Consider the following 24,718-nt stretch of genomic DNA (forward strand, 5'->3'; position numbering starts at 1 on the left):
ATGTATATATATTATATGTTAAATTCTCTTAATTTTTATGTATTTTTAATTCTTTATATTTTGAGTTCCTTTAATAAAAATTCTGACTCAATATTTATTTTGTAACTTCATAGCAATATTCACATGGTAAGATTTCTAATATGTAGCATATTATACTGGAACACTATTGTGTTTAGTTGTGAGAGAGATATATACTAGGCGCATGTCTGGTCACTTCAATAACACATTTGCTGATACACGCATTATAGCTTTATTTTTTCATCATCCTTCATGCCAATACGGATAATCAGAAACGTACGAAGTTTTACAAGAAATTTATTCATCCATTGAAAGAGTTTCAATTATTTGCCTTAAGCCACAACATTTGTATGAAAGTTGGAGTTAAAATATTCTTGAAAGGCAAATTGATATTCATCTAAATCAGATGGTTTTAATTTAAGTGTCTTCTTAAATTACTAAAGAACTTGATTTTTTATCTTATTCCTTACGCAAATAGACTAAACAGTAAAATAAAGACAAAAATTTTTAAGTGAAAAATTACCCGCCTTAAAGGTGCAAAAACCATGACCTACCACTAAAGGTGGCATGTGGGCCGGTCCCGGGCTTAAGTGGGCTAAGTGGGCCGATCCCGGTCCCGGACCGGTCGCAATTTAAACGGGCTTCGCGGTCCCGGTCTCGGTGGTCCTTTTGTAGGAATCGGCCCGGGACCGGGCCCACGAACTAATGGTCACGGGCTAAGTGGGCCCAGCGAATTTTTTTAAAAAAATATTTTATAGAAGTTAGAGAAAAAAAGATGGTAATAAAAATATCTAAGACAATTCCTTGTAAATCTATATAATTATATAATCCAGGGCCATAAGCCCGGTGACGTGGCATGACTCATTGACAAGCAATTGCCTTTTCCATTTTTCTCCGTTTTATGGGATTTTCTCCAATATTTTACCCAATTACCTCATTAATTAACCAATAAAACCCAAAGAAAAGCCACCGATTAACCTTCTTAAACAAATCGTTTCTACTTCCTTCATTGATAATGGCAGCCGATCATATTCAACCAAACCGTGTCTTTTTCCTTTCATTAATTATTATGGCAATTTCGAACATTAATCTCTCTTCCCTCTCTTCGATTAAAGATCTGTAATTAGCGATGAACCTACAGAATAATGCTTAAAATTCAAGGCATACTAACGTTCATCATAATCATCATTGAATAGCAAAGGAGAACATGAAAAGGACCAGCAATAGCGAAAAGCCATAATTAGGTTGCACCATGGATCCTTCAATAGATTTCGAGAAGGTACACTCTTTTTCTATTTATTCGTTTCATGGTATATGCAATGTGCAAACGACACCCTTTTCACCAATTATTACGTTTTGGCAATTTGTGTATTGGCTTAAGTTGGATTTCTCATAACCAAAAATATATATATATTTGCTCGATTAAAGATTGATTTTTTGCTAATTAGAATTGTCTGTGGAAGAGTTAAATAATTTGATAGGAGCATAATAATTATCACTGATAATTTATTATTCAAACTCTTCGGTAGTCCCCATTTAACTTTCCTTGAAACATTTTTTGTCAGGTTTATATATTATAAACCTTGCAGTATGGTCAATCCAGAACAATGCTTGAATTAATGAGATGTTTTACTCCTTCTATAGTTAGTTTATCAGACATTTTTGTAGAATATTTAGAAATTTTGATCCAAAATATCTGCTTCAAATATAAAACCCGAGTTATTCTCGGAATCGAATATTATAATATGTTATAATATATGTCCTCTATAACAGCACATCACTATAGCAGCCAAAACAATTCGAAACGAATTAGGCTGTTATAGAGAGGTTTGGCTGTATAATATTCTTCACTTTTTGCTCTCTTCATATTTTAATAGGGAAAACGATGTTGGACTGTGTTTTCACTATATGTCGTCACCAAAATTTCAATCTTTTGGTCACTTGGCTTCACTTTCTTGCAGATTCGCTTAAAAATTGGAAGCGAATTTTTTTTGTGTAACTGGAGCAAAACATCAGCCTCTATCATCATTAATTGGTAATGTCTTCCTTCTTCACTCTTTCTTTTTTAGTAAACTTCTTGTATCGAGATCTACTTCTATTTAATTACTTTCGGTACTATTGGAGTTATGCATATGGCTCCATTAGATTTTATTCTTTCTGGCTTGCAGATAAGAACAATTTTGGCTCGCATTTTCTAACTTATATTTTTCTTTGCGGTGTCTCTATTGGATGCTTTCTGTCACTAGATCGTTCTCAGCTTCTTCTATTCGAAGGCATCAGATTGTGATGCCATATAATGCTAAGCCTAAATATAATGAGTCAATCTTCGATACTTCTTTAGCCTTTTTTTTTTCCTATGGACTTTCAAAGAATCTTTTCGTTTGTTGGCATATGAAGCAAACAACTTAATGTTTGACTTTAATTTTTCAATAAATTCATGCATCCTATTTCATAATCATGCTATATAATCCTGGTCTATACCTTCCTAAATAAAGAATTTGCACTGAAGTTCATTTCAACTGGAGTTTTCATCTTTGGTTTTCCTTTATAATTGTTTTTCATGAGTCTTGCTTTTCCTCGTAGAACTTCATTCTTCATACTGCTCAATTGCCTATTCTACAACATTCCAAAGAAAATTCGGATTACCACTATCCAGCTTATAACATAAGATATAGAATTTTTTTCTAAATATGTGGAGTAATATGGAGTTTATTCTGAAAAATATGGCTTGATAATGTCACGATGTCCTAGGGCCATGATTATTACATGTACTTGGTTTGCAATTTTTTGCTCAAAAAGATCTATCAGATGGCGCAAATAAATAAATAAATGAAGTATATTGTCTGATTTTATATGCCATTATGCAAGTGGCTAGGGAAAATAACTACTCTGTCATCCGCTGCATTGTTTATTATCCGATACCATTCTTCTATCATAAGTAGTCATAATTAAATATTTATCTTCATTTTATTTATTGATAAATATTTTGTGACTTTATGGATATAACTATTTATTCCTAATTCTGAACCTGTTCAATGTAGCTCTGAATATATTAGTAGCATATACACACGAGATGAATGAGGAGGATAAAAAAAATCTGAAATGGTTTTGAGGGTCTGCATTCTTTGTCATGAGGTTGCAGAGTGTGTGTTCTCGTAATCATTTAGTTAGAAGTTTTAGCTTCCTTTTGATGCTAAAGAATAATATATTTGTTTGAAGACTTTTTTTAGGGTACATAGCTCCAAAAATTATAGTATACCTGGAAGTTTTGATGAAAGTGTGACTGAGGTTTACCAAGCAGAATGCAGAGAATGTAAATTTAAATGGAGGAGTTTGATGAATGACCACAAAAGTCATATTTCAAATGGAAGTTGAAAGTCACGCTTAATGTAAGAATGAGATTACAAAATCAATGCTCAAAGAAAAATTGGCTTGTATTGCCGTATTGGGAAGCAATGATACATGCTTTCTTTTATCCTACTTGCGTGGATAATATAGTTATATGTTTTAAGCACACGTTATTTTGATCTTATTAATGAGGGCTACGGATTACTATAAGACTAATATCATATAGAAGGTTTAGGGATAAAACATAAGTAAATGAGGAGGAATACATGGAAGACTTATGCATTATGCTGCTGAAAAATGAGTATTTTTCTTTTCTTTCTGCCCTTGAAAACTGTAGTTTGTCTTGTGAACATCTGGAATGAGTTATAGCTGGAAAGTATTCAATTATATATCAAATTTCTAAAATCTAACTCCCAGTGTTCTTTTGCATTACATTTAGATTCCTCTAAATTTGTTTCTATTACGTTCTGCTGGTACAAATTTGTTCCTGAATATAGTGTAACTTTTCTTTTTGTCTTTCTAGACTAAAGTGTACGAAATTGTTCGTAGATTCATTTACAAACAGTATATCTTTCTATAATTTTATATGGAATCAATGCACAACCATGAGAATGCTACAATATTCAATCACTAATGTATACTATTTTCGACTTTTATAGGCTTTACTTATATAAATACTTACTGTTTTATTGATATACAATTTTGTTAATTTTTTTTGGTGATATTGCGAGTTTTGTACCTAACAAGAGAATTTATATTTGTATATAATGCATGATAATTGTATCTCTTCTATCTCGATTAAGTTTATAACACGATCATATGACATATTTACTATTTTCTGTGATGACCGCGCGAAGCGGGAGAATTTCACTAGTTATATTATAGAATTGTGAGCTAAGTTTTTTAATTCAAATTTAAAGACAAAAATATTGTAAAGAGATATTCAAAGCAATGCGTTATAATTTTATTATAGCATTAAAAAAATATGGCAATATCTTTCTTTGTCTTCCTCCCTCCTATGGAATGAGCACAACAAGGTGCTAATACCACCATTGAGAAGAAAAAGAAACTAATCAAGATGTGCCAAAATACAAGTTACATAATACATACTAATTTTTGTTCATACAAGTTACATGGTATCTCTTACAAACTTCATAAGTCCATTAATGTCCGGAGGAATTTTCGTTGGTGGTGGCGGAAAAGAAGCTTGGTCATCACCGCTTCCGGGCGAAGCAGAATCCTCCGCAAGTTCAGCTAGTATTTCTTCGTATGCTTCGTCTACCTCTGGTTGTGATTCAGCAAGTCCAAAATTTCTTCTTTCCGAACGGATCCAATCTCTGAAAAGTACTGATTTTTCCAAGCTCCCCCTCATAGACGCTCTATAATCACCGAGTTGAAGTCTTGCTTGACTGAAAGCTCTGATGCCACTATTGAAGCTTGAATAGTTAAAATGTCTCGGGCCATCCTTGAAATAATCGGAAAGTGCTTTTCTTTGTCCTTCCACCATTCCAAAATATTAAAGGAGCCGTCGGGATTTACTTCCTCAATTCCCTGTGACAAATAAATTTCAAGCTCATTTAGTTGTGAAAATTCACTAGTAGTAGAACCTTGAGAACCCCCGAACCCTGCCCAGGCACTAAGTTCTCTTACTCCCGCAGTTCTTTTAGATGATTGAGAATCAGAAGAAGAAGGAGTTGGAACATTTGGTCTAGCATGATCTAATGCAACTTGATAAGTATTATAAATAGTTTGAGCATTTATTTTAATTGAGGCTATTGCTTCCGGAAGTTTAGACAACTCCTCTTCTTCAAGTGCTAAACCATTATAAATAATTTCATACCAAAATTGAGGACTTCCTAATTTTATAGTAGGATTTAACAAGGCAGCAACACCATAAATAGGGGGAATATGAAAAAAATATTTTTTAAACTTTTTTCTCATAAAATCAATAACAAGTTGATAAATTTCCCCACCCTCTAAAAAATGAGCAAACAAATTTGCAAGTTCTGCAATATAAACTAAACAGTTAGAAATAGTAGGATAATATTGCCCGAAAAATTCGTTTGTAGCAAAATAATTTTTTTCTAAAAAATCTACAAGTATTTTAATATTAGCCCAATCCGCATTTGTAAGGTGTTCATCATCATCACTTACATGAGCATTAAACGTTGAGTTTATGAGGTTTCTATATTCATATATAATAACTAAACTTTCATACATGTAATTCCATCTAGTTGGACAAGGTTTAGGAACCTTTCTTTCTCTTAGGCCAAATTCATCGCATCTTTTAAAATATTCTCTAAGTCTACTTCTACGGTTTGAATAAAAAAGCTAGTTAAGAGCCATTTTAACTTTTTCAATTTCAATATTTAAAATTCTCATATCATCACCCACAATTAAATGGTAAATATGATAAATACATCTAACATGAAAAATGTTACTAAATGCAGGACTTAGTGTAGTGGTAAGCAAGGCTACATCATTTGTGTTACTAGTAGTATTATCCATTGAAACTAACATGATTTTATCACTAATGCAAAAATATCTACAAATATCCGTAATTGTGCTAACAATAAACTGCCATGTGTGACGTGAATTAATTATTCTATAAGCAATAATGCGCTTTTGCATTATCCAATCCTCATCAATCCAATGACTGGTAACAGTAAGGTAATCACAGTCATTACCACTTCTACCAATATCAGTTGTAATAGCAACACGACAATTTATATGAGTAAATAAATAGCGCAGATATTGTTCATATTCATGTTTATATTTATAAATAATGCTCTTTATGGTTGTGCGAACAAAACCTTTATAAGTAGGATTAAAAATATTTCTAATATAATGCACAAAGTGAGGGTTAGAAGAAAAACTATAGGGTAAACACATAACAGTAACCATTTTTGTCAATTCTTCCCGATCTTTTTTTGGATCATAATATAAAATACCACCGGTAACAGTGTTAATTTCCGGTTGAAATTGATTTGACCTGGTACTAGGGTCAGCCTGACTAGGAGTAGGTACACTTGTCCCCTCGACCAAGGCTTTCATTCGAAGATATTTGACTTTATCTTGAGGGTGTACCAATATGTGTCTAGCCAAAGTCCCTCCCCCAATTAATCAAATAATAGAAAATAAATAAAACAAACAAAACTATAATATTAAAAATTAAGAGTTGGAACGAGTTTATCGAATTGACGAATAACTTGTTAAAAATTGATTATTGTTGAAGACTTGAAGACTTCAATTCACCAATTTTATAATTGTTTCACAAATTGTAACAATAAAGTTAGCAATAGTAGCAATTATAGAAGAAAATTAGAGAGAGATTGATGATTTTGTGAGAAAAATAAAAGAATGAGAGGGTATTTATAGTTGAAAATAGGGAAAAAGTATAATTATAAAAAGTTTAGGGTTAAAACAAAGTTTGGGGGGTTAAATGGCTATTTTGCAAATAGCCAACAACTATTTTTCGCAGACCAAATGACTAGTTTTTAAATGCCCAAACGGGAAATTTTTTGTTTTTTTTAAAATCTGACCGTTGGGACCGTTTGGGACCGTTTAGGCCCGCCAAGGACCGGCACGGTCCTGGTCTTGCGGTCTTTTTGTGAAGGACTGGCCCAGAAGACCGGCCCACCTCCACGGTCCCGGTTCTAACCGGTTAAGGACCGTTTAGGCCCAGAAGCCCACATGGTCCGCGGTCCCGGGCCGGTCCCGGGCCTGGATCGGCCCACATGCCACCCTTACCTACCACATAGGATTTATACTTCAACTTCACTAGAGCCAAATGTATTAATTACAACACTTGTAACCTAATACACCTTTACACTTCTCCTACTTCTACTTATTGTATGAAGATTAAAAGTTACTCTAACTTGCAAACTTAGACAATACTCCATCTAAAATTGTTTGAATGACATTGTGATTACAACTCAATCTCCTAATATACATAAGCTAAACTAACTCAAGTGAAAAAAAATTACTTTCAGAACAAACTTGATGAGAGACTTGACGTGCGTGCTAAACTAAAATTGCTATTGCTCTTTTGTCAAGGTGTAAAAGAATAGTCTTCAATAGTCCATAGGCAAGGTATTTAACTTCCCACTACTCCAAGATCTTTGGGAGTCCTACGCGTAGTCAAACTCTCGCTTACTTACAAGTCCTGAAATCATAAGGACTCCACAAATCTTGTAACTCGTATCTGCCAGATATCCTTAGGCAACAACCCTTATCGCATCAAGTGTCCTTACCAGCAATATCGGACTGCAGTAAATTTGTATAAAACATTACTACCATGTAAGGACCTTCAGCAGATGCTGTGAGAACCTTGTTCTTAGTACATGTCTATTTCACACACTTGTTAATCATTAAAACTCAAACCTCATAAATTTCTCCTTTTTAATGATGACAAACTTTGTGCTCATAAACCCGGTGGTAATATATTTAAACAAAAACAACATCGTTTAAACAAACATCAATTGTTGAGAATAGACAACCCCCCCCCCCCCCCCGCCACTCTATCTTTCCCTTTTTGGTATCATCGGAAAAAAATTAAAACAACTTTAAGATAAACTAAGCAATCATATAATACAAGATTCATGGTCAGTGACGCTACACAACAAGCACAAGAAAAATCAAAGCAAAATGAACGATGATGATGATATTAACCATGTGAGAAATATGTAAGCAACATAATAGAATTCATTTAGTAGTGCCAAATTAAGCCACGAGCCCTGATCAGAACTAGACATAAAAGGAAAGACATGGCACCATCGACAACTAGAATTAGACACACGACATGGGGAAAAGGACCAAGGTCAAGGGTGAAAGGTAGAGGGGGTCAAGGCCTTCACAAGAGTAGCAATCTTCTACGCATGAGCCTCTCTGGCTTTTTTCAACTCTTCCCTGAGCTGCTTGGTTTCCTTTTGTAACGACTCGATAGGTCGTTTTGAGTACTAGCCTTAATCTCCATGTTTCGAGACCTATCATACCTTATTTGAAATTTATTGATTTGCGTGTGTGGTCCGTGTCACTTTTCGGAAAGCTTTTAAGTAAAATTTTGAAGAAAATGTGATTTTAGTCTTTAAAAATAACTAAAGTTGACCACGATAAATATTTCTGGTAAACGACCTCGGATCGGTATTTTGACAATTCTGGTAGATTTGTATGATATTTTTGGACTTGTACGCATGTCTGGTTGGGGTCCGGGATAACCTGAGCGCGTTTCGATGCATTATATGAAAGATCATAAAAATGAGTTTTTCAAGTTGAAATCTTGAGTTTTGAGGATCGATTCTTGTTATTTGATGTTATTTTGATGATTTGAGGTAGCGAGCAAGTTTATATGATGTTATTACACTTGTGTGAATGTTTGGATTGGATCCCAGGGAGGAGGGGCTCGGGTGAGTTTCAAATCATTTTTGGCCTTGTGTGTTTGCTGGTTTTTCTGCTGATGTCCAAGTTCTTCGCAATTGGGAAACCACTCTCGTGAAAGCGAAGGAGAATTTTAGGGCTGGGGCTGGGCTGGATAAGCTATGCGAATGCAAGAGATAGGTCGCGAACGTGAAGTTTTTTTGGGGGGAAAGGAATTGGCCTTCTTGAACGCGGCAGACCCTACGCGACCGCGTTGGGTTGGGGAGTGTCTGGGGAAGACAGGTGGTCCTTCATCGCAAATGTGACACATGGGATGGGAACGCGGAGGCTTGGCTGGGAAGTGCCTTCGCAAACGCGATGAGGACCTCGTGAACGTGAAGGCCAACAGTTTTTTGCATTTCGCGAACATGGTAGGTGCTTCACGAACGCAGCAGGTGCTTCGCGAACGTGAAGAACACCTGACGCCAGTATAAAAAAAATATCTAAGGTGGGATTTCATTATTTTTCCTCATTTTTGAAACCTAGAGCTTGGACTAGAGAGGTTTTTAAAGAGATTTTCATCTCAACTTCATTGGTAAGTGCTTTTTAACTAGTTTGATTTATTTCCATAATCACCCATTAATTTTTTAATCTTAAATTTTGTGATTTTAAAGTAGAAATTAGGGGTTTTGGGTAGAAGGTAGGAAATGGGAGAAATTGAGATTTAGACCTTGAATTGAGGTCAGATATCAAAATAAATCACATAACCGGGCTCGGGGGTGAATGGGTAATTAAAATTTGGTCTGAATCGCGTATTTTGACCAAGTGAGCCCGATGTTGACTTTTATTGACTTTTTTAATTTAGTTAAATATTGAACCTTTTTCACTCGTGGGTAGTTTCTAAAACTTATTTTGAATTATTCGAACTATATTTGGCTATATTTGATTAGTTTGGAGACTTATTCTAAAGAGAAAGTCGTGATTAAACATTGATTTTGTTGCAGAAAGATGTAAATGTCACGGTTAACTTTGACTTGAGGGAATTAGGACTTGTTAGTTTATTTATTATGTGAATTATGCGTGGGGACATGGTATGCGCAAGGTGACAAGTATATATGTGTTGTCATGGGTTAAAATATGGGGGTGGAACTTATCTTATTACCGTGTTGTTTTATTTACTATGCCTTCCATGTCTTAGTTAGATTATTACTCTTTAATTGTTTGCTTCCGTGTTTATTGCTTATTTTGAAGTAGTAGTGATATTGAAAGTTGAAATTGCTTACTTTAGCACCACGGTTGAAGTTGAAAATTTCTTCCCATCTTGCTTGATACTTTGGGTTATTATTTGATAACGACAAGGTCGGGAATCCAAACTAGAGTAAGAATTTAAAAAGTAAATGCGGAAGCAATAACAATAAGGAATTGAGCAACTAGAACTAAAGGGCAGAAAATAAAGGATATGGAAAAATTCAAGGAAAGAATTCCAAGAACTTCCAAGAACGCAAGTTCTATAGCCTTGACAAGATCAAAGCAACAACATCTTGATTTATTGAAGAAATCAAACGCCTTTACTTAAAAGCAAATCAAAATAATAGATTCGGATCTTGACTACTTTACGAGTAACTTGAGACAACAATTAATAACTAGTATTAATCGCCTTCTAATAATACCACAAAGGAATCAAAGATATCACAATAGAGAAGTAATCTTACTACCTTTAATTATGAACTAGTAAAGGTTGAAAGATAAATCTCAAAGCACAAGTAACAAAGGTTCAAAAGAACTCTCAAAGTATGATATACTTAATCAATAATGAAGTGTCTCAATGAATGAGAAGAACTCCTTATTTATAGGAGTACTAAGGCACAAAAAGTCCTTAAAATTAGGTAGGGTGGTTGCTAAGGCATAAAAAGTCATTACAATTAGGTAGGGTGATTGCTAAGGAGTAAGAAAAATCATTACAATTAGGTGGGGGGCGGCCAAATCCCTTTGGGGCAGATTTGGACCTTAAAACTACTAGTTTGGGCTATTGATTTGGACTCCAATTGGGCTCCCTTTGAAACACCCCCTTTTGGACCTCTTTTAAGCTCATTTTGAGCCCCTTTGGTGGACTTCAAGGGCTGATTTGGTGGCCCAATCTTCCTCCTCTTGGACTTCAATTTGGATCACCAAATAATTGTAAAACTTGGATTATTCATCTACTTTGGGCTTGAGCTCTTCCTCTACAATTAAAAGCTTCTTTATTTGCCATTGAAGTCCAGCAACCTTAGAGTGCAACTCTTTAGCTTGAGATCTTGTAAATGGCCTTGGATCTTCCAAAATTCTATCCTTGTCCTTGATGCTATCATTCTTGAAAAGAATTCGTCCCCGAATTCGATCCTACATCAAACAAAGACAAGTCAGCAACATTGAATGTAGCACTTACTTGGAACTTACCAGGTAGGTCCAGCTTGTAAGCATTGTCTCCAATCCTTTCAAGGACTTGAAATGGGCCATCTCCTCTAGGGTGCAACTTTGACTTCCTTTTGGATGGAAATCTCTCCTTTCTAAATTGAACCCAAACTAAATCTCCAGGTTTAAAAATTACTTGTTTTCAACCCTTATTCTTTCTCAAGGCAGTTTGATCATTTTTCTTCTCAATTGCAAGCCTTGTTTGTTCATGAATTTTTTTCATCATCTCAGCCTTTATCCTACCATCAAGATTAACAATATCATTAGTAGGTAATGGTAATAAATCAAGGGGAGTGAAGGGATTAAAACCATAAATAACCTCAAAAGGAGACATACCTGTAGAAGAACGGATTGTTCTATTGTAAGCAAATTTAATCATAGGTAAGTGAGCTTCCCAAGAAGTTAATTTACCTTTCAAAACAGCCCTAAACATGTTTCCTAAGGTTCTATTAACTACTTCAGTTTGTCCATCAGTTTGTGGGTGACAAGAAGTAGAAAACAACAATTTAGTGCCTAACTTCCCCCAAAATACACGCCAAAAGTGGCTCAAAAACTTAGCATCCCTATCACTAACAATAGTTCTAGGTATACCATGCAATTTGACAACTTCTTTTACAAAAATATCAGCAACATGTGAAGCATCATTAGTCTTTAAACAAGGAATAAAACGAGCTATTTTGGAGAACCTATCTACCACAACATATATACTATCCTAACCATACCTTGTTCTAGGCAAACCTAACACAAAATCCATAGAAATATCAATCCAAGGTGAAGTAGGAACAGGTAGTGGCGTGTAAAGACCATGTGGTAACACTTTAGATTTAGCTTGTTTACATTCCAAACACTCTGCACATATTCTTTCAATATCTTTTCTCATTCCAGGCCAAAAGAAATTTTTAGCAAGTATGTCTAGCGTCTTTGGGACTCCAAAGTGACCCATAAGCCCTCCACAATGTGCTTCCCTTACAAATACTTCACGTAAAGAGCAATTAGGGATACACAACTTATTTTCCTTAAAGAGAAACCCATCTTAGAGGTTAAACCTCTCAAAAGGACCCAACTTATAATCTGCAAAAATCTTGCCAAAATCAACATCATTAGCATAAATTCCCTTGATTTGATCAAAACCCATCAATTTAGAAGTCAGGGTAGAAACTAAGACATGCCTTCTTGAAAGTGCATCCGCAACAACATTCTCTTTCCCTTGTTTGTAAGAAATTACATAAGAAAAAGTTTCAATGAATTCAACCCACTTAGCATGCCTTCTACTAAGCTTACCTTGACTCTTCAAGTATTTCAAGGATTCATGGTCAGTTTTAATGACAAACTCTCTTGGCCACAAGTAATGTTGCCATGTGGCTAAAGCCCTTACCAAAACATATAGCTCTTTCTCATAAGTGGAATAGTTCAATGTGTCTCCACTCAATTTCTCACTAAAGTAGGCAATAGGTTTAGAATCTTGCATCAAAACAGCACCTATTCCTTTGCCAGAAGCATCGCATTCAATTTCAAAAGATTTAGAAAAATCAGGTAATTGTAACAATGGAGCAGAACATAACTTTTCTTTCAACAAGTTAAAAGAATCATCTTGTTCTTTTCCCCATGTAAAAATCTTATCCATTTTAATAACTTCAGTTAAAGGAGAAGCAATGGTGCTAAAGTCTCTCACAAACCTCCTATAAAAACTAGCAAGTCCATGAAAACTCCTAACTTCAGTTACACTCTTAAGTTTTGGCCATTCTTTTATTGCTTTAATTTTCTCTTCATCAACCTCAACTCCTTTAGAACTAACCACAAAATCCAAGAAAATCACACGATCCACACAAAAAGTACACTTTTTAAGATTAGCAAATAAGAGTTGCCTTCTAAGAACTTCAAAAACTTGTTTTAGGTGTTCTACATGCTCTTCTAAAGTGTTAGAAAAGATCAAGATATCATCGAAGTACACCACAACAAATTTTCCATGAAAATCCTTAAAGATATGATTCATTAATCTCATGAAAGTGCTAGGTGCATTAGTCAAGCCAAAAGGCATAACTAACCACTCATAAAGCCCATATTTGGTCTTAAAAGCAGTTTTCCATTCATCTCCAGGATTCATTCGAATCTGATGGTAACCACTTTTTAGATCAATTTTAGAAAAGATTTTGGATCCATGTAATTGATCCAACATGTCATCAAGACGAGGAATAGGATGGCGATACTTTACCGTTATCTTATTGATTGCTCTACAATCCACGCACATCCTCCAAGTTCGATCCTTTTTGGGTACCAATAGGACGGGAATAGAGCAAGGGCTCATGCTCTCTCTCACAAAGCCTTTCTCAAGCAGCTCCTCAACTTGCCTTTAAAGCTCTTTTGTCTCTTCTGGATTACTCCTATAAGCAGGCCTATTTGGGATTTGTGATCCAGGCACGAAATCAATTTGATGCTCAATGCCACGTAAAGGTGGCAATCCATTAGGAATATCTTCAGGAAAGACATCTTCAAAATCCTGCAAAAGAGAAGAAATACTACTTGGCAAAGAAGAAGTTAGTAACTCAGAATTAATCAAAACTTCTTTGTAAGTAAGTAGTATTATGGGCAACCCCTCTTTTCTTGTATTTAAACACTCTTTGACTTTTATATAAAAACTCTTTTTTTTATTTCCTTAGCCTCTTTCCTCTCACCAAGACTTTCTATTTTTTCATTCAAGCCCCTTTTTATCTCTTCTCTCAAATTGTTGCCCTCTCTCTCTTTCTCTCGGCCATCTCTCTTTTTTTCCAACTCTTGGCCTTCTTTCTTTTCTATTTCCTCAAGCTCACTTTTTATCCCTCCCCTTGGTTTTCCCATTGTTTTCCTTAATCTCTTTTGATCTTCAAACACTTGAGAAGGAGATAAAGGTGCAAGAGTAAATTTCCTGCCATTTAGCTCAAGATAATATCTATTCTTCCTTCCATCATGAAAAATATTCCTATCATACTGTCAAGGACGACCCAGCAAGATATGACAAGCTTGCATAGGGACTATGTCACAAAGAATATCATCCTCATATCTACCAACATTGAATGAAATCATGCATTGTTTGTTTACCTTTAGTTCATCACTATCATTTAACCATTGGAGTCTATAGGGAGTAGGGTGTTTCATGCATGCAAGTCCCAATTTTTCCACAAAGTATGAACTCACCACATTAGCACAACTATCACTATCAATGATCATAGAACAAGTTTTCCCCTTTATCTCACACCTAGTATGGAATATATTCTCCCTTTGTTCTTCACTATTGCTTCCCAAATTGATAGTCATAATCCTCCTAACTACCCCAATCATGCCATCATTAGGTAGATCTATATCATCATCATTACTCACATCTCCCTCTTCTTCTCCCTCACTTTTTTCACTCTCATATCCTCCATCTTCTCTAAGAATGATGTTTCTTCTACTTGGACATTCATGCGTCATATGTCCCCTTCCTTTACATTTATGACACTGAATAGAACTAGAAGGTGTAAAAGGTTTAGGGTTAAAGGTTTTACCTCCCTCTTTGTTCTCAAATTTACCTTTATCCTTGTCTTCTTGAGCTCTAGAAGAACTCTTCATCTCTTGATTCGACCATGGCTTCTTGGAGATGGTGTTTGACCGACCTTTCCATGAGCTAGCTTGCTTTCTTTTATTTTGATTTTCTACCTTTATAGACAAATCAACTAACTCATCTATTGTTACATATTGTTGTAATTCTACTACATCCGTTATTTCTTTATTTAAACCATTTAAAAACCTAGCCATTGTAGCCTCTTCTTCCTCCATATAATTAGCTTGGATCATAGCCATATCCATAGCCTTAAAGTACTCATCCACAGACATGGACCCTTGCTTCAATGTTTGAAGGCGTTGTTGTAGCTCTCTTTGAAAGTGTGATGGTATGAATCTCTTTCTCATCACCCTCTTCATCTCAGCCCAAGTAGCAATCGGTGCTTGTCCTTCTTGCAATCTGTCCCTAGTAAGCTTTTTCCACCAAATAGCAGTATAGTCAAAAAACTCAACAATAGCAAGTTTAACCTTCTTACCCTCAGAGTAGTTGTGACAGTCAAATATGGCTTCAACCTTTCTCTCCCAATCAAGGTACAAGTCTGGATCCCTTGAAAGATGGCATCTTCATCTTTATACTGCTTATATTATCATCTTCTACTCTACCTCTTTGTCCCCTTCTATCTCTTCCCACCCTATCAAAATCGATATCATTAAAATTATCTATTGGATTTTCTTGATTTACAATGGGAGCAAGGGGTACATTTCTCCTAGCTTGGGGCCTAACATTATTTTTCCTTCTAAGTTCAGCTATTGTATCATTTTGCTCAGCAATGGTGTCCCTCATCTCTTGGAGTTGCAAATTTCACCTTTCGAATTGTTGATGCATAGCTTGCAAGGTAGAATAATTTCTTGCTTTGATTTCGGCTTCTTGAAGAACCCTTCGTTTATCATCACTACTTGTATGTGACATCTTAAATAATTAAACTGTATCAGAAAATTGAATTTTTTCTCAATTATTCTCACACACACTTTGCCTTTTTTTCTCTCTCGAAATAACCTTTGAACGAAATACTTTGTAGATTTATAGTTAAACCCAACTCGTATAAAGTTCTTAGTAGTAAAATATAGATTTTTGGGGAACAAATGAAAGAAGAACCAAATTCTAGAACTATTAGGCTCGGTTGAAACAAGACACAAACAAAAAGGAAATGATTATATATTTAGATTAGAAAGAGTAAGAAAAATTGAATTTTTGTCTTATCTTAGAAATCTAGGATCCCCTCTTCTTATTTCCTTTGATAGTTTTTGGAAATAAATTAGATACAAAAGAAAGTTCCTAGAGAGCAAGCAATTTTTGTTTTTTAAAATTGATTTTCATTTGTTTTTTTTTGTTTTTTTTTTAACTTTTTTTTTTTTTTGCTCTTAGTATTCAAGAAATCCCCAGAATTATCAAGAATGAAACCTTGATAGAACCGCTCTGATACCACTTGATAATGACAAGGTTCGGAATCCAAACTAGAGTAAGAATTTGAAAAGTAAATGCGAAAGCAATAACAATAAGGAATTGAGCAACTAGAACAAAAGGGCAGAAAATAAAGGATATGGGAAAATTCAAGGAAAGAATTTCAAGAACTTCCAAGAACGCAAGTTCTATAGCCTTGACAAGATCAAAGCAACAACGTCTTGATTTATTGAAGAAATCAAACGCCTTTACTTAAAAGCAAATCAAAATAATAGATTCGGATCTTGACCGCTTTACGAGTAACTTGAGATAACAATTAATAACTAGTATTAACCGCCTTCTAAGAATACCACAAAGGAATCAAAGATATCACAATAGAGAAGTAATCTTACTACCTTGAACTATGAACTAGTAAAGGTTGAAAGATAAATCTCAAAGCACAAGTAACAAAGGTTCAAAAGAACTCTCAAAGTATGATATACTTAATCAATAATGAAGTGTCTCAATGAATGAGAAGAACTCCTTATTTATAGGAGTACTAAGGCACAAAAAGTCCTTAAAATTAGGTAGGGTGGTTGCTAAGGCATAAAAAGTCATTACAATTAGGTAGGGTGATTGCTAAGGAGTAAGAAAAGTCATTACAATTAGGTGGGGGCGGCCAAATCCCTTTGGGGCAGATTTGGACCTTAAAACTACTAGTTTGGGCCATTGATTTGGACTCCAATTGGGCTCCTTTTGAAACACCCCCTTTTGGACCTCTTTTAAGCTCATTTTGAGCCCCTTTGGTGGACTTCAATGGCTGATTTGGTGGCCCAATCTTCCTCCTCTTGGACTTCAATTTGGATCACCAAATAATTGTAAAACTTGGATAATTCATCTACTTTGGGCTTGAGCTCTTCCTCTACAATTAAAAGCTTCTTTATTTGCCATTGAAGTCCAGCAACCTTAGAGTGCAACTCTTTAGCTTGAGATCTTGTAAATGGCCTTGGAGCTTCCAAAATTCTATCATTGTCCTTGATGCTATCATTATTATTGCTTGGTGAGGAAGAGTGAAAAGCTTAAAGGGTGTCTCCATGACATATTTACATATTGATATCATTGCTTGAGTGAACGTGAGGCTAAAGCACCAAGGGTGATGTCGTGCACATACATACTTGCATTTATATTATATGGTGAGGATGAGAGTAAAAGCACGAAGGGTGATGATATGCACATGCATACTTGCATTTATATTATATGGTGAGGACGAGAGTAAAAGCACGAAGGGTGATGATGTGCACATGCATATTTGCATTTATATTATATGGTGAGGACGAGAGTAAAAGCACGAAGGGTGATGATGTGCACATGCATACTTGCATTTATATTATATGGTGAGGACGAGAGTAAAAGCACGAAGGGTGATGTCGTGCCATTTGATGATTTCATTGCTTTTACTTAATACTTGAGTTATGAGTTTAATTTGGCGGTTTTGTTGCTTATTTCGAAAAGAGACATACTTGGTGATTCTGTACTTATTATTCTAGTTATTACCCTTTTATATGCCCCCACCCCGTTATTTCTTTTAATGCTTTACTTGTTATTTCCGTTGCTTCATATATATATATATATATATATATATATATATATATATATATATATATATGCGCACAGATTGTTAGTAAGTGTCTTGTCATAGCCTCGTCACTACCGCGTCAGGGTTAGGCTCGATATTTACTGAGTACATTGGGTCGGTTGTACTCATACTATACTTCTGCACTTCTTTTGCAGATTGATGTTGGTACCAGTGGAGTTCTGAGAGGTACTTAGCGGATATCAGTCAGTGATTTGAGGCAGAGTTAAACCCCGTTCGCAGACCCTAGAGTCATTTTCCTATTTCTACTGTATTGTTTCCATTTGATTTCGGACAGTGTTGTATTTCATTAGAAACCTTGTATTTAGATTGATCTAGACTCTCATGTACTTATGACACCAGGTCTTGGTTGGTCTATGTTATGCTATTGATCAATTATCATATATTTATTTCTTTTCTTTATTTTACATTATCTGTTGTGTTGGCTTGCCTGGTATTCGGTATTAGGCGCTATCACGGCCCCGTAGTTGGGATTCCGGATCATGACAAGTTGGTATCCGAGCACTAGGTTGCCTAGGTCTCACGAGTCATGAGAAAGCTTAGTAGAGTCTGGAGAATCTGTACGGAGACGTTTGTACTCATCTTCTAGAGGCTATAAGGCTTTAGGAAAATTTCACATCTTTCTTTCTCTATCATGAGACTTTATTCTATTGCTGAAGTTTGAATGATTCTATTCTTGTTCTCTCACAGATAGTGAGGATAAGCATAAAATCTACTGTAGATCAGGAGCCAGAGCCCCAGGTCGCAACCACTACCAGGGGTAGGGGCCGGGGCCAAAGTAGGGCCAGAGATAGGCAGAGCTCAGCCTAGAGCACGCGCAGTAGCACCTATTGCAGATCCTCCGATCGATCATGAGGAGGAGATCCCTGTTCAGACTACGCCAATTGGATCAGCTCAGGTCCTGGAGGGGTTAATTGCTACCCCAGTACTTCAGGATGCTTTAGTCCACCTAGTGGGCCTTATGGAGAGTGTGACGCACGCCAATATGATCCCTATGGCACCAACCGTCTCTCAGGCTGGGGGAGGAGCTCAGACTCCCGCTACTCTCACTCCAGTACAGATGGCTCACAGATATCAGACTTCGACAGTTAAAGCGATTCAGTCTGTTATTGCTATATAGTCCAGGGAGGGACTCGCGATGTCGTCTAAGGGGTTGAAAATATTGGATAAGTTTGCCAAACTATTTCCTATTTGATTTGGTAGTACACCTTCTGAGGACCCATAGGATTTCTTAGACCGTTGCCATGATGTGTTACATAACATAGGCATAGTGGAGTCCAATGGAGTCGACACTTTGCAGTATTTTATATGCATGGCTCAACCAAGACGTGGTGGCAGTAGTATGTTCGGGGAAGACCAGCAGGTTCACCTCCACTCACTTGGGATCAGTTCTCACAGCTATTCTTGGAGAAGTTCACCCCCTTCACTCTGAGAGAGGACTACTGTAGCTAATTTAAGCGCCTCCAGCAGGGTAGCATGACTGTTATCCAGTACGAAACCAGATTTGTAGATTTATATTGCCATGCAGTGGTCTTTCTCCCTACTGAGAGGGAGAGGGTGAGGAGATTCATAGATAGACTTACTTATGGTATCAGGCTATATAGGGGTTCATTTGGTAGAGGCCATCCTAGCATATTCAGTCAGCACTTCAGGTATCACACGGTGTTTTGGGCAGCCGTGGTTCTTATAGGTCTCATCGTGAGCAGTTAGCATACAGTGCACCTTCAGCTTCGGTTGGTGTACCTCCAATTCAGAGTTATCAGGGTGGTTATTTTGTTCGACAGGGTCAGTTCCAGAGTCAGTAGACACATCAATCGAGGGCCTGTTGTACTTGTGAAGATCCGAGGCACGTCGCAAAATTTTGTCCGAGGTCACAGAGCAGCATGTCATAGTAGGGTACTCGTGCCATGGTTCCTGCACCGGTTGCTCTTCCACCCGCTCAGTTATTGTAGGCTATAATTGCGTATTTTAGTCACTTATTGCACTCTAATTTACTTCACTTTATTCGCATTGAGATTTAATTGATAGTGCTTTGAACTTATTATGTGTCTTATGCCTTGTAAGAGTGATTCCGAACTACGTAGATGTTATTGAATGAATTCGAGCTATTTGGACCTTTGAAGTCTTAGTAGAAGCCTAAAGGATTAAGCCGGGATCGTGTTCAGGAGTAGAGGACCAAGTCTGGATGTCAAAACGCACGAAAAATCTTTACTCTAAGAAATCCTCACTATCGTGGCGCGTGGGGTGCTGCGTCTGTACAAATATCTACTTCCTGTCAGAATTAGCTCTTTGTATTTCCCCAATAATACCCCACATGGTGCGTCGCCCCATGCGGTGCGCTTGTGCAATGTTTACAGAGTGAAAATCCAATTTCGGCTAGGAAAAGGTGATTTTGTCTGGGGACGACCCTACTTGGTATAAATACATGGAAACACTTTATTTTCTGGACTTTTGACATATATTTGACCTAAGGAGGCTAAGGAGGAGTTGGAAGAACACGAGCACACGGATTTCATCATTCCTTCCTCACTCAAGATACGAGTTTGGATTAAATTTATGTTTTCCTATACTTTAACTTTATTTGTGATGAATTTCTCCATATATATGGAGTAGTTCTCTTTAGGGTTTGATGGATTTGGTGTATTGATGATTGTTTGTGGATTATAACTCTAGTTTTATATATTGAATCATTTTAGATGATTTAATTATTGCATCTATATTCACTAGTTCATATAATCGAGAGAGTCATAACTTGTGATATGTTTGTATTATATTATTGGTTGAGTTCATTAGTTCTTCTTAGTAATGGAAGAGGCTAGTTGAATCATTGATTAATTCTAGTTAGTAGAATAATCGAAAGAGGTTTTCCTAAAGACCAATCCACTATGCATTATTGCATATCTTCACGTGCTTAATTTGGTTCATCTTGTGAGGTTAAGACTTAATCGAGAGAGAAGTTTTTGTTGAACGTTTGAACTAATAATTGAGTGAATTCGAGAGACTCACTTGAACATTAGAAGTGAATTATCTAGAGTTAGATCCTGAACAATTATCTTGCACCTATCATATCAACCCCTATTTTCTCCAACTGATAACTTCCTTGCTTATCTTTGTTTCGATTGTCATTAGTCAATAGTTTTAGACTCTTAGTTAATTTTATTTAGAAATCTCAATTGTTGATCATCTTGAATAGAAATCAAGCTAAAAAGTACAAAAATATTGTTTAAATCCAATCCCTATGGATACGATATTATACTATACTATATTTTATTAGAGAGCATAATTTAAGTGTGTGTTTCGAGCTCGTAAAATTTTGGCACCGTTTTCGGGGATTAGCAATCAATAGTGTTTGAAATAGTTTGTAGTGCTGATTTCGGGAATTTTTCTTTTTATTTTTCTCTTTTTATGTTTGGTGTTCTTTGACTGTGCGCAGGTGACAAGTTTAGAGTGGTGCATGACTCGAGCTTCTGCAAAAGAAGTGCTACCATACGAGCCAGAAATTGAAAAATAACTGTGACAGCTGATGAAGGAAAGAAATCTCACTGAGACATCAGAAAAGGTTGGGCAATCCTCAACCAAAGAACTTATGGCTGGAAACCGTGAGGATAATGTAGATTTGGCAGTGAGAGAAGCAGCCCAACAAAGAGAACAAGCTGCACGGGATGCTGAGGAAGCAGCTATTAGAGATGCACAGATTATCTATGAAGAAGAGAGGGGTCGGAGAACTACTCAAAATCAACCCTTGGGTCCAGACCAGTTCGGAAATATAGCTCCCATGCATAGGAGACCACTTGGTGATTATGCTAGACCGGTCTATAATCAAGCTTTATCAAGTGTTAGACCACCTCCAATTACAGCTAACAATTTCGAGTTGAAGCAAGGGCTGCTTCAAACCCTTCAGAATTGCTATGTCTTTAGAGGAAAACCAAAGGAAGATCCAAATACACATCTAATGGACTTCGAGGAGATTATAAACACCTTTAAATACAATAGTGTGTCACGAGATGCAGTGTACTTGAGGGCATTCCCCTTCACACTCAAAGATGATGCAAAACAGTGGCTTCGAAGCTTACCTACGGGATCAATTAGAACTTGGGAGGAGATGACCAGAAAATTCCTTAATAAATATTTCTCCTCAGCTAAAACAGGCAAGTTTTGAAGAGAAATCCATAACTTCTACCAGAAAGATACGGAAACTATTGTTGATGCTTGCTTTGATCAATGTGGTTCAGATCAAGCTTGGGATTTTGGGATGTGGGAGCAAACACACCTATGGAGCTATTATTCCACTTGTGATTTTTGTTCCCTTAGGGATCCTTATTAATGTTTGTATTGTTTTTTATGATTTCTCTCGTTAATTTCTTTTCTTTTCTTTTTTGTCCTTTAAAAGTGTCTTAATATGTATTTTGTCTCTATTCCTGAGATTACTTTTTCTTTTCCTTTCAAATCATTTGATATTTTGTCTACATTTTAATGGTTGATGGATTACTTTTAGAGTGGTGCATGACTCGAGCTTCTGTGAAAGAAGTGCTACCATACGAGCCAGAAATTGAAAAACAACTGTGACAGCGGAGGAAGGAAAGAAATCTCACCGAGACATCAGAAAAGATTGGGCAATCCTCAACCAAAGAACTTATGGCTGGAAACTGTGAGGATAATGTAGATTTGGCTATGAGAGAAGTAGCCCAACAAAGAGAACAAGCTGTACGGGATGCTGAGAAAGCAGCTATTAGAGATGCACAGATTATTTATGAAGAAGAGAGGTGTCGGAGAACTGCTCAAAATCAACCCTTGGGTCCAGACCAGTTCGTAAATATAGCTCTCATGCCTGGGAGAACACTTGGTGATTATGCTAGACCGATCTATAATCAAGGTTTATCAAGTGTTAGACCACCTTCAATTACAGCTAACAATTTCGAGTTAAAGCAAGGGTTGCTTCAAACCCTTCAGAATTGGTGTGTCTTTAGAGGGAAGCCAAACGAAGATCCAAATACACATCTTATGGACTTCGAGGAGATTATGAACACATTTAAATATAATGGTGTGTCATGAGATGCAATGTACTTGAGGGCATTCCCCTTCACACTCAAAGATGATGCAAAACAGTAGCTTCGAAGCTTACTTACAGGATCAATTAGAACTTGGGAAGAGATGACTAGAATCTTCCTTGATAAATATTTCTTCTCAGCTAAAACGGGCAAGTTTAGAAGTGAAATCCATAACTTTTTCTAGAAAGATACGGAAACTATTTTTGAAGCATGGGAGAGGTTTAAGGAGATTATTTGAAAGTGTCAACATAGTGGAATTTAACTCTGGATGCAACTCCAGGACTTTTGGGATGGATTAACACCGGCCTCACGTAGAACATTGAGCAATACAGTTGGAGGCCCTTTGATGAAGAAGACTCCAGAGGAGATAGTTACAATTCTTGATGAGTTATCTGAAGATGCAAATCAGTGGCCCTCTGAGAGTGCGGAAAGAAGAAGATCAATGGGTGTTCACCAGGTTGATGCTAACACATCTGTGCAGGCACAACTTGATGCTATGGCCAAAGAGATAAGGAATCTGACCTTAGCCTCAATACAAAGTGAGCCTCACGCAGATTGTGATATATATGGAAGAGGACACCCTACTCATGAGTGTCAAGCCTCAATTGAGGAAGTAAATGTTGTGCGAAACTAGAATTTCAATGCAATGGGTCAGAGGCACCCCGATTTTTCATGAAGTTCACCTGGATGTACTCTGAATGCATGGAAACAAAATAACTCTAGAGCCCATGGACAAGGAGCTCCAGCATACCAAAATCAACAGAGGCAGCAATTTCAGCCTCAACAACCCATTCAGCCTGGTCTAGAAGATCTAATGATGGCCTTCATTATCAAGACAGATGAGAGGTTGGACGCCCATAGAGCAGCTATCAAAGAGTTGGGCACATCTTTTCAGAACTTGGAGAGACAAATGGGACAAATTGCAACAATATTATCTGAGGGAGGTCTAGGAACTCTCCTCGCTAATACTGAGAGAAATTCCAAAGAAACAGTGAATGTTGTAACTCTGAGAAATGGGCAAGTGTTGAAAGATCCTGCCCTGATCCAAAATGAGGTGAAACTTGAAAAAGGAAGTGGGGAGCAGCTGAAAAGTGATGATGATAAAAAGAAGAAGGGCCAGATGAAAGCTGAGAAAAAGAAGAAGGGAGGAACCTAAGGAGAGCCAGTATATGCCTATTTTACCCTTACCTCAAAAGCAAAGTAGAGAAAAACTAGACAAGCAGTTTGAAAGATTCATGGATATGCTTAAACGGGTTCATGTGAACTTACCATTCATAGAAGTTCTCTCATAAATGTCTGCTTATGCCAAATTTTTGAAAGAGATCCTTACAAAGAAAAAGAAAATCGAGGAGACCTCAGTGGTCAAGCTCACATAGCATTGCAGTGCGATCTTACAAAACAAACTCCCACAAAAGTGTAGAGATCCAGGGAGTTTTACTATACCTTGCTCTATATGAACTATTCATTTTTGATAAATCATTATGTGATTTTGGTGCCTCAATAAATCTAATGCCTCTATCTATTTACAGGAAACTAGAGAAAGAGATCGGAGAGATAAGGTCTGCACCAATATCTTTGCAGCTGGCAGACCAAACGACTTTGATACCCGAGGGGTTAGTGGAAGATATGTTAGTTTGGGGTGGATAAGTTCGTATTTCCTGTGCATTTTATAGTGGTGAAAATAGAGGAAAACAAGGAGGTCCCCCATATCTTAGGAAGACCATTCTTAGCAACGGGTTGGGCTATATTAGATATACATGAGAGAAAATGCATGCTTAGAGTGGGTGAGAAAACTGTGATGTTCAAGATGGATGTAGAAAAGGGGGAACAAAAGTAGAAAAACTAGTTACGAGTGTTGAGTGGAAAGTGAAAGGCTCAAAAGAGAAG

At 36.6% G+C, this 24,718-nt stretch overlaps 1 long non-coding RNA gene and 1 other non-coding gene across 3 annotated transcripts; one reads left to right on the forward strand and one right to left on the reverse strand.

Moving 5' to 3' along the window:
- Positions 1-973: 973 nt before the first annotated feature.
- Positions 974-18,166, forward strand: LOC138900486 (uncharacterized). Of its 2 annotated transcripts, none has more exons than XR_011411538.1 (3): positions 974-1,297; positions 1,980-2,053; positions 17,921-18,166. It is a non-coding gene; the product is annotated as an uncharacterized lncRNA (long non-coding RNA). The 2 variants fall into 2 exon arrangements; XR_011411537.1 differs by lacking the exon at positions 17,921-18,166 and adding an exon at positions 3,060-3,477.
- A 4,816-nt stretch (positions 18,167-22,982) lies between these two features.
- LOC117280383 (small nucleolar RNA R71) lies at positions 22,983-23,089 on the reverse strand. The gene has a single exon (XR_004510924.1). It is a non-coding gene; the product is annotated as a small nucleolar RNA R71 (small nucleolar RNA).
- Between the last annotated feature and the right edge of the window lie 1,629 nt (positions 23,090-24,718).

Source organism: Nicotiana tomentosiformis, chromosome 10 (assembly GCF_000390325.3).
Source record: "Nicotiana tomentosiformis chromosome 10, ASM39032v3, whole genome shotgun sequence".
NCBI lineage: Eukaryota > Viridiplantae > Streptophyta > Magnoliopsida > Solanales > Solanaceae > Nicotiana > Nicotiana tomentosiformis.